Consider the following 10,495-nt stretch of genomic DNA (forward strand, 5'->3'; position numbering starts at 1 on the left):
GGCAGCTGATACAACTGCCTCCAGCTGGTAAGTCTGTTGGGGTTGTGGGGGAGCGAGGGCTCTGTCCTGCTGCAGCTTGCCAGCCAGGGCAGGGGGGAATGGGATGTGGGCATGGCAGCGCTGGGAGCAGGGGCTATGCCCTGCTGCTGCTTGCCCCCTTCCGCCTGGAGCGAGCCGTGCCTGCATCCTGTCTCCTCTCACCCTGGCTGGGCAAGTGGCAGCAGGGCAGAGCCCCCTCTCCCAGTGCTGCCATGCCCACATCCCATGCTCCCCTGCCTTGGCTGGGTAGGTTGTTCAAGCCCTAGCCCCCATCCGTCCCTCCCCCACGTCCCTTGCTTCATCCCTCCCCCAACCCGAACAGACTTACCAGCTGGAGGCAGCTGTGTCAGCTGCCTGTTTATGGCCAAATCTCTGAAGCAACCAAAGCTTTTCTGAATTGATTCAGATGCGTTGAATAGATTCAGAGCTTTTAATTCAAGAGATTCAATTCAGATTTGGAGATTCAGTCCCTGAATCGGGCCAAATCTCCTCCAAATCGAATGGGCTACTGAAGCTTCATACAGCTCTACTGGACATCTCTGTTGTGTGGTGTCAGTGATTTAAACAGGCTGTCCTGACCTACTAATGACAAACAGATATTTAAGATTATTTAATCCTTCAGTTTAAGGATTTGTGTTTATATGTGTTTCTGTAGGGCCTTGATATTGATTGTCGCTTCATAGATTTCATAGACATGAGGGCTAGAAGGGACCTCAGGAGATCATCGATTCCAGCCCCCTGTTCAAGGGCAGGAAGGCAGCTAGGCTCAAAGAATCCCAGCAAGATAGATGACCAAATGTTTCTTAAAAGAGTGCAGAGTAGATGTTTGCACCACCTCTGGAGGGAGTCTATTCCAGGCCTTGGGGGCTCGGACAGTAAAGAAGTTTTTTCCTTATGTCCAGCCTGAAATGGTCTTGGCGGACTTTGTGACCATTTGACCTTGTCGTCCTTTGGAGTGCTCTGGTGAACAGGTGTTCCCCCAGATACTGATGTACACCCCTTATATACTTATAGGCAGCCACCAGGTCCCCTCTGAGCCTGCACTTTTCCAGGCTGAAGAGTCCCATGACTCTCAGCCTCTCATCATAGGGCCGCTGAAGTAATGTTGAATGCCATCAAGTTTTCATCAGCCCATTATCTGAGCCTATCTAGGTTGGCCTGGATCACCAGCTTATCCTCGGGCTTTCTAGATCAGCCTGAATCACCAGCCTAGCTTATTAGTGCTATTATTAAATAGTGGGTTAAATGAGAGGTTCATAACCTTTTTGGACTAGAGGCATCCCTCCATAACTTTTGTGAAATGAGTAGCGCCCAATTTCAAAAATAGATTAATATATTACAGTGCTCATTTCCTTGCAGAGGGGCCAGGAAGGGTGTTGTGGAGGACTGGCCAGGTAGGGACAAACGTGAGCCTGCACTTATCTGCTTAGTTTCTCACATCTGACTCATCGCCTTACGCTTCAGTGGCACTCTTCAAAGGATCTCATGACCAGCATCCATGGTGCCTTTTCAAATAGGCTGAGAATCACTGATACAAATACATCCAGAAGTAAATATCCTGCTGGTGAGAAAGGAAACAATGCTGGTCTTTGGTGGGGGAAAGGAAAGAATTAGTTGAATTAGCCTCACAATATTTCATGGTCTGGTACCATATGAGAAACGGGCATGATGGTAAGACTAAAAAGCCCGCTGCCAGTGTAAAATCCTGCCCCTTGCCTTGAGCTCTAGAGGTGGTGCCATCCTTGATGGCCTCTGTAGACTTAATCAGGCCCACAAAGTGTTTGGAATGGACCTGAAAAAAATTCTGACAGATGGAAAGAGTGATTGTTTGCACATGCACAAAGCACAGGCCTCGGTGTGCTGAGAGCGTGCTCCCTACTTGGGTGGGTTAAAGTGTAATCTAACGGGGACTATGGCATGGAGTCTTTCTCCCCTGTGTAGGCTGTTCTATGTTGTTTTCTGTGCCCTGCATCTTGCTCAATCTTCTCAAAGTCCAGCTTACTCACCCCTACCTAATCAGTGGTATTGTTTATCGAAGCAGCCTGTTTTCCCACTGCTCCTTCTAACCCCTCACCATTTCAAAGAGACCAGCCTTTAACCCCATTAAGATAAGGTTTCATAACTGGCAGTGGGAGTTCAGTCAGGTAGGGGAGGATGGAGGCCTTGTGGCTCACAGATTGCCCTACATCATGGGAGAACCTAGGCAGAGCCATCTGTCCATGGTACACTCTTCTTTGAGCAGAGCAACTGCGTGTAGAGGCAGACTGATGACCCTGCCTCTACACACACTCACAGCCACCCTTTCCTCATACACAGAACCTGACACTTCACTCAAGAGTCCCTTGAATCACAAATGCAGACACATGCCATCAGACCCTCCTTCCCAGTCCTGAATAAAATAATGCCTGGCTCTTTTGTGGTACATTCTTTTCAAAGGAGGTCAGTATCTGTATCCCCCTATTGGGAAACAGGCATGGGGACATAACATGGCTATCCAGTATTACCTTCTCACATTCATCTGTACACCATCTTTCTGAACACAGCTTCACAAATGTTTCTTCTATGCCCTTGCATTCAGTCACACATGTAAAAGTCAAAGGAGGATGAGTAGGCAGAGCCCTGGATGGTGGCTCAAGATGCCACTCTCAGTTCTGTTACAGACTGTGTGTGACCTTTGGCAAGTCATTTAATGTCTTTCTGTCTCATTTCTCCATCTGTGACGTGAGCAAGATATTTACTCTTCTTTCAGGATTGTTGGAAAGACAAAGTCCATAACTGGTTCAGAAGTGCTCACACACTAGAGGACACCGGGTCAACTCAGCACTTCATTTTCTCTTTCCAAGCATTTTTTAAATGAAAAAAATCCCCAAATTATGTATGTTTAAAACAAAGAGTGTATATGTAATATATACAGTGCATATACACCTCAGCCAAACAATCCCCTTTACTCTCCAGAGTAGGCTCATTCCTACAACTCTCAGTTTACTTCTGAGAGCCACTTTTCCCTTCAGGGACTGATCCAGGAACGCTGGTGCTAGACCTTACCTATGCTAGAAAACATCAGAAATACCTCAGAGGTGATAGCAGTGATAGAAGCTGTTGTGTGAACCAGTCTCAGGCCTCTTTTATAAGTGTATCACCTAATTCCAAGTAGTAGAAATGCCATGGTCCTTTCTCCAAAACATTTGTTTCCATAGTTGTGACTGTTGCTATACCACTAAGCAGTGGTATAGGGAGAATTACTGCACTAAGGGAGAATTACTGATTCTGATTGTCCAAAAGGGGGTTCCCAAAAGAAGGGTTAGATCCATCCATCCATCTTGCTAATGGTTTGATCTTAATGCCAACTGGCACATATCATTTGAGAATCTCTTGACTTCAGTAGGCTCTGGATCCTGCCCTTATTGACCATAGTGAGTTCTTTTAGCAGGGAATCAGTTCTTTTAGCTTCTTGTTCCCTTGGACCATCCCCAGAGATCTGAGGAAGTTTAAAAAGAAGAACAAAGAAAAGCAGAGGGAGACAGAAACGGATAACCCACTACAAAAACACCACAGAGGTAAATGATTGAGTCAGCCTGAATACAAAGTGAATAGCTAATGGAGAGAGAAAATGCACAATAAGAAAATTCTGAGAGAGAGAGAAGAAATATGGAGAAAAAACAAAAAATGCAAGTTAGAGAAAACTCAGCCAGAGAGCAGAGACTCAGGATGGTAGGAGCTGCCTATTCTGTGGGCTAGGGGCCAAGGTGCTGAACTACCAAAACTCACTACTTGTGAGTTCAAGTTTAAATGTGGGTACTTGATCATCAGTTCAAAAGAGCTGCCCTTGCAGATTTCAAAACTTTGGAAGAGTTGAGCAGCCAACAGAGGCAAAAGAACAGTTTAGGGGCTATTTAGAAAGCTGGATGAGTACAAATTCATGGGCCCAGATGGAGTGCTGAGGAAATTGGCTGATGTGACTGTAACGTTGCTTGTTATCATCTTTGAACACTCATGGCAATCAGGAGAGGTTCTGGATGATTGGAAAAGGGAAAATATAGTGCTCACCTCTAAGAAAGGGGAGAAGGAGGGTCCAGGGAGCTAGAGATTGGTCAGCTTCACCTCAGTTCCTGGAAAAAAAAATCATGGAGCTGGTCCTTCAGGAATCCATTTGTAAGCACTTGGAGGAGAAGAAGGTGATTAGGAACAGTCAGCATGGATTCACCAGGGGCAAGTCGCACTTGACCAACATGATTGCCTTCAATGATGAGATGACTGGCTCAGTGGATGATATACCTTGTTTTTAGCAAAGCTTTTGATAAAGTCCCAAAACATTCTTGCAAGCAAGCTAAGAAAATATGGGCTGGATCATGAATGATGCATGCCCCCAGAGGCAGGTGGGGCATGGTGACTGCCTGTAGGCAGTGGCGGTGGCAGCGTTGAGGGTGTGGTAGTGGCAAGTGAGGAGCTCCTGCAGGCAGCCGCAGCAGTGTTGGTGGCAGAGCTGGGCTGCGTGGGAAGCTCCTGCAGGTGGCCACAGCGGTGTCAGCCACAGCGGGAGGGGAGGCAAGGGCTGCCTGGCGGTAGGCGACCAACTGCAGATGCTACTGGCAGTGTTGGCGGCAGTCGGTGGCAATCAGCGACTGCCTGCAGATGCCGTCAGCAATGTTGGCAGCAAGGCGGGGGTGGCAAGTGGCGACCACCCGCAAGTGCTGCCAGCAGTGTCAGCACTGCTTCTCTCAGGGGATGCACGTGCACCCGTATGTACCCCATATACATTGCCAGTGGGTTGGATGAATAGACTGTAAGGTGGATAGAAAGCTGGCTGGGTCATCAGGCTGAGATGATAGTGGTCAATGAGTTGATGTCTAGTTGGCAGCCGGTATCAAGTGGAATGCCCCAGGGGTCAGTCCTGGGGGGCTGGTTTTGTTCAATATTTTCATCAATGACCTGGAAGATGGCATAGAGTATGCCTTAAGCAAGTTAGCATATGACACCAAGGGGTGGGGGGGAATAGTAGATATGCTGGAGGGTGGGGCTAGGAGACATGGATAAATTGGAGGATTGAACCAAAAGAAATCTTATGAAGTTCAATAAGGAGAAGTGCGAAATCCTGCACTTAAGAAGAAACAATCCCATGCAACAGTGTGCTCTTGTTGCAAAAAAAACTAATAACATACTGGGCTGCATTAGTAGGAGCTTTGCCAGCAGATCGGGGTAAAGTATTATTTCCCTCTGTTTGGCACTGGTGAGGCTGCACCTGGAGTACTGCGTCCAGTTTTGCTCCCCCTCCCTTCCTCTCCCCCCACTACAGAAAGTATGTGGACAAATAGGAGAGAGGCAACAAAATGGCTAGGGGGCTGAGGCACGTGAGATATGAGTAGGGATCTCCAGAATTCATGCCGGAAGTGCATGGAACAGCAGCTTTAATCTTGGAGTTTCACCTGCGCACATTCCCCACCACTAACTGGCAGTGGGGCCCCATTGCTTGCCACCCACACCTGATGGCCTGGAGGTGAAAACTGCAGCATATTTAAAACTGCAGTTTTCACCTCCTGGTCATCAGGGGCAGGCAGTGAGTGGTAAGTAATGGGGCTCCTTTGCCAGTCGGGGGGAGAGGGAGAAGCATGCAGAGGAAACTCTAGGATTAAAGAAGCCACTGTGCTGTGTTGAGCACTTCCAGCATGAATTCTGGAGATCCCTGCTTATGAGGAGAGGCTGAAGGAACTTGGCTTGTTTAATCTGGAGAACAGAAGATTGAGGGGGGATTTAATAGCAGGCTTCAACTACCTGAAGTGGGGTTCCAGAGAGGATGGAGCTAGACTGCTTTCAGTGGTGGTAGATAATTGAACAAGGATCAATGGTCTCAAGTTGCAGTAAGGGAAGTTTAGTTTAGATATTAGGAAAAACGTTCTCACTAGGAGGGGAGTAAAGCACTGGAAGACGTTACCCAGAGAGGCTGTGGAATCTCCATCCTTGGGGGTTTTTAAGGTCCAGCTAGACAAAGCCTTGGGTAAGATGATCTAGTTGGTGATGGTCCTGCTTTGAGCAGGGGCTTGGACTGGATGACCTCCTAAGGTTCCTTCCAACCCTCATTTTCTATTATTTCTTTTGGTCAGAATGTTTTTAACACTGTGGATCCCTATTTGAAATTTCTAGGCATCTCTAGTGAATCACATTTCCACACCTAGTAATTCCAGCATAGTTTGGCAGTCTTCAGCACTCTTGAAAAGGTCTCAAGGTATCCCAGGGTGTCATGGTACTCTGATTGACAATCATTGCCTTAGAGCTGTGGCTTATTCAACTCTTTCACTGATTAAAGCAGGCAGACATTACATCTGTAATTAGGGTTATCTACTTACTGAAGGATGTTGCTCTGAGCCACGAGACAAAACTGCTTGTAGGATCTAAGGGAACATGGTCTGCACTAGAGCAGTAACGTAACTGGGTTGGGGGAAGGGCAAAAGGGGCACCACCCCCAGGTGCTGACTTAGAAGGGGTGCCAGTTTGGCCTCCTCTTCCCAGCAGTCTTTATCAGAGAAGGAGCAGACCTGCTCCATCTGTCTATAGGAGCCAGGCAGGCACAATCCAATGGCCAGTAGTATATCTGGGAGAGAGAAGAGGGGAGGGGAGGAGAGGGGGTGGAATGACATCACCCCCAAGAGATTTTTTTTTTTCATAGGAGGGGCAGCCTGTGCTTGGGGCAGAGGGAGAGGGAGTGGGGCACTAGGAATGTCCCCTGCAGAGCCCATGCTGCTGCGCTGTTCCCCAGTGGCAGTAGCCCAAGCCCATGTTGCTGCAACAGCAACCACAGCAGTAGCACCTGGCACTTGAGTGAGGAAAGCTAGGCAGGTTAGACCCCTCTCCTTTCCTTTCCTCCACCTCTGCCTAATTCCACATCCACCTCTGCCTCTGGTGCTGAAAGAGATGATTACTCCTCTGGTCCAGAATGGCAGCCAGCCCCAGCCACTGCCTTTAAGTGTAGTTTCAGTGCAACTACTCTGCTGTAGGATAGTACGTGTCCTGGACAGTACTATCCTACAGTAGAGTTAATTAATTTACTGCACCTTAATAAGGGTGCATGTGTAAATAGTGATGCTTTACTGTAGAGCTAATTAAACAGTGCATGTGTAGATGTATCCTGCAACTATCAATTGCAGGCATAAAGTTCATGGGTGCAGGAAACCGGTCCAGCCTTATGCAGGAAGTACCAACCATTATGTGGCAGGGCACTGGTAGTGCCTGCCCCTTTAAGGGTTGAGTCAAGCAGCCAGCAGGTGCTTGATTGCAGCAGCCATTTTAAAACACTTCCTGCCTATATAAACTGAGCATCTCACTGTGGGTGAGCAAGGTAGAAGTATTGCTTAGTTGAGCTGCAGTAGGAATAACCTTGGAGGTAAGGGCTGGAGCTTATGGGGATGGTTTGGAGGTTCCTGGTCCTGGGCATGACCTAAAACTGCTGGAGATGTCTGACATGATGGTGTGGCTGTCCCCAGAAAATGCTGGGCCAGTGACCTCCCTGGTGAAAGGTGAGGAGGGGTGCCTTAACCCCAGCCCTGATATTTGGGTGGCTTTTGGGGGCAGCTAGGAGAGTAGTGGGGGCTAGATATGCCCATGTGTAGGTGCCTGAGCCCAGCAGGGATGCAGATCCTGGAGACTTCAGAGGGGGTACTATGTAGAGTATTGGGAGGCAGAAGTAATAGGCTTGAAGAGCTATGCATGTGAAGGGGCTGAGTGGCTGAAATGTGAGTAGGCCTGAAGGACAGTTCTAGGGGTGTGCTGAATGGGAGTAAGCCTGAAAGTAAGTGCAAGGGCCAGCTCTGTGAAAAGTTGTTCCTGGTGAGGGGCTTGGGCAGAACTGGTCCAGGGTTTGGCACAAGGCTGACCCACGTAGAGTAGGGGAACTTGTGGGAACTGAAGGACTGTGTGGTAAGACCAGTATGTGAGTAGCAAAGCCTGATGACCCAAGAGGGGCTTCTCAAGGAGAAGCAAGGGTGGAGGAGTGTGGCCCAGTAATGGGTGGTATGCTAGAGGCCCCAGTGAGAGGGGAGGTAGTATGAATGCGTAGGTGAGTGGAGCCCAACTTTCGGTTGGGTTTGCTCCAGTCTCACACCAGGGAGCAATATGAATCTGGATGCCATCTGCAAGGCATGGGCTACAGTATAGCGGAGGGATGGAGCTACAAATAGCGCCCCTGGCATTGGGGTTTGTAATGGGCTGTCTCTTGTATTTACCAGCTGTTTGTAGGAGTTGCAAAGTCATGCCCTATAGTGACACATGAGAGGCTGATGTAAGACCTGGCAGCAGGAGAGTCCCCCCTGTCACGCATTGCAAACCTCATCACCTTTTGGCTAGAGACTGAAGTTGCACACAAATCAGTTTATGTGATCAGAAACTGGTTTAAACCTGTAACAGAACAGAAGTTCAGTGCATATAAACTGCTTTCAAAATGGCCAAAACTAGTTTAAAACAAACCTGGTTGAATGCAGTATCAGACTTAACTGATTTAGGTCAAACTGATTTATGGAACTTCTGTCCCAGACCCCTTCCTGGTTTGGGTTAACTCACAGTCCCCCAGCATCCCAAGATGCTTTGCAGTCCTGGGCTGGGCTGTCTGCTTCATGGAGCAGGGTTGGCCCTGCCCCTCTGCTCCCTAGCTGGTACACTATCACTGCTTCAGCTGGCTAAGAAGGAGGTGGAGGTGAGAAACTGATTCTAGATGGCAGCCAGGTCTGCCTGGCAGGGGCAGGGCAGCCCCTGCCAGGCTTTTCCCCCATTTGCTGCTGAGGCAGAGAAGGGGGGAGGGGTTGGGAGGCCAGGCTGGCAAAATGAGGCAAAGGGAGGGGGGGTGGTTTTAAGTCCCCTCCTCCCACTCAGGACCCCAGTTGGGGTCTTTTCCCAGTCACTTCTCCAGCAGAGGAGGCAGGGGTGTGGCTGGAAAGTTTATGTAATTGGAAGGTTAAACCCCCTCTCCTCCCCTCCACCTCAGTGTGCCAGCCCTATGCCCCCACCCCCTCTGCTCAAGAGGTGAGCAGGAGAAGCCTGATGTGGGGGAAGAGGGGCTGTTGTGCCCCTGCCAGGCAGACCCTGGTTGGGGCAAGGAGAGAGGGTTTATATTCCTCTCCCTTCCCTCCCCTCTGCCTCAGTATGTTGGCCTGGACAGGCATCTGACTAAGACCCCCTTCAGCTCCAGGAGAGAGTGGGGGGGGAAAAAGCCTTGAAGGTTTTTCTTCCAGCTTCCTTCTAGCCTTTTGGCCACTGCTGAGGGGAAAGGAAGGCATGCTTTAGTGCTCCCCAGCTTCTAGCCTGAGCCACTGCAGGCATGTGCTTGCATTTCCCGAATAAAAAGTGAATGTCTGTTCCCTTGCTTGCTTCTCAGTTCAGTCTGCACAGTTTAGACCAACCTGCAAAGACTGAGTCAATTCAGCCTCGGGCTTTTTGAATGTCCGTACCTAGCTTTTCTGCTCGAAATGTAGAGTAAACTTCTCTGACTTGCCTTTACTAATAAGACTCATTCAATAAAGATAATCAATAGTAACAAATATATTTTTCAGTTTCTACATATATTTTTTTTGCCCCTACAGAGGAAGAAAGGTAAAATTGCATGGGACAAAATTATCCATGCTAATGAAAAGCACTCAAGATACCACAATGACGGGCCCGAGATAAGAAGCAGAATGTCATAGTACAAAGCTCCCAGGAACTGCAGTATACAATGGACTTAAAGGTGATTCAGCTCCCCAGGATAGACTTCTTAGATGCTCCAAAGTGGTTTAGAAACCCAATTTTAGAAGATACATTTTTTTTCAGAAGCATCTAAGCTGTATCCCAGTGCTTTTTGTCTCGACTTGATTTGAAATACAAACAGGTTTTTTTTTTAAAGGGCTTCTTTCAGGTTGTATTGTTTCTAGGCTCATCCAACTGAATTACAACTATCTGAGCAGAGTACAAGTCAATCTTGTATGGGGCTCAATTGGACAGCCTACATCAGTGATTCTCAACTAGAGTGCCACAACTCCCTGGGGTGCCTTGAGATCCTTTGTAGTGTGCTGCAGGTTGCCACACGCTGTACTGTGTGCAAACATGGTTCACAAGATTAAACCCAGAGATTTCAAATAGGCAAGTTGCCCTGTGTGGTCTTTGAGTTCTTCGCAACAGAAAAATCACTCTTATTTTTCTGTAGTCCAAAAACAAAATAACAACTAAGAGCTGGCATTTTCCAAGGGGTGCCTTGAGTCTGAGGGGTGCCCCAAAACTAAAAAGGTTGAGAACCAGTGGTCTCCATGCTTCCATGTTTTGGAGGAAGGACACAGACTTTCAACACTTGAAGGAGGGGAGAACAATGTCGTCATATTGCCATTCTGAGTGTTGGAAACGGACAGTGTATTGGTAATGTGTCTGGATACAGAGTTTTTATATACATAAAAATATAACCTTTTGGGGGAGCAAACTTTCTATAAAAAAAAGACTGATTTAT

Source organism: Crocodylus siamensis, chromosome 3 (genome assembly GCF_052110815.1).
Source record: "Crocodylus siamensis isolate JL-2025a chromosome 3, ASM5211081v1, whole genome shotgun sequence".
Lineage (NCBI taxonomy): Eukaryota > Metazoa > Chordata > Crocodylia > Crocodylidae > Crocodylus > Crocodylus siamensis.